Genomic DNA, 792 nt, shown 5'->3' on the forward strand with positions numbered 1-792 from the left:
ATGTTTCCCCAAGAGCAGTAAACATGTGCTCCCACTCAAAAACCAGAATTTAGCTGAGAGCAATATTATGAGCACGTGCAGAAAAGGGGAGCATGTGAGAGTGTTTCCGGTAGAAATGACTGCCGTTGAGTGTAGCAAGAGAGGGAGAGTGATACATTTCTCAAACATGCGCACAGCTCACAGTTATTATTGCTCCAAGAATTAATTTGGCATTTGTATTCACTCTCTGCCTTTGCTATTAAAAGTAATGAAGTAATTGAATTCGCCGCAAAATTAAGGATAAAATTTCATCAAAACAGAACTTTTTCGGAGATAGAATACCAACAGAGCCAAAAGTAAATTATCAAAAACAAAAAGAACGAAAAGCCAGTGCCATGACAAAAGCAAATAAGTACGAATAAATAAACGTAAGTATGAATGTATGCATGTATGTATGTATATAAAACACTTACTTACGCACCATATGCCTATAGTAGATAAAAATCAGGTTTAAGTCGGGCTGTGATGGGGACTGTTCTGGGCAGCCAAGCGTAGATGTAGATGAGATTTCCTACTATGCATGAAATATGCAAAAGTACAATCAGTGAGCCGCCAAAACTGGTTCGTTTCATATAGTTCTACCTATTCTCTTATATAGAAAAACAAAATTTATGTTGCTGGCCGTCGATACGATACCGTCACTTTTAGCACACAAACTTAATAAGCCAGCCAGACAATCATCGGCGAGTGTTGTCGCCGTTTACTACCTTTTTACATTGCTGGTGATTTACATACCTACATTTTTCCATCTAG

General features: G+C 38.0%; 1 long non-coding RNA gene across 1 annotated transcript; it reads left to right on the plus strand.

Moving 5' to 3' along the window:
* The first annotated feature begins 232 nt into the window (after positions 1-232).
* On the plus strand, positions 233-574 carry LOC137238878 (uncharacterized). The gene is made up of 2 exons (XR_010949235.1): positions 233-407; positions 474-574. It is a non-coding gene; the product is annotated as an uncharacterized lncRNA (long non-coding RNA).
* The last annotated feature ends 218 nt before the right edge of the window (positions 575-792 follow it).

Source organism: Eurosta solidaginis, chromosome 1 (genome assembly GCF_040869045.1).
Source record: "Eurosta solidaginis isolate ZX-2024a chromosome 1, ASM4086904v1, whole genome shotgun sequence".
Lineage (NCBI taxonomy): Eukaryota > Metazoa > Arthropoda > Insecta > Diptera > Tephritidae > Eurosta > Eurosta solidaginis.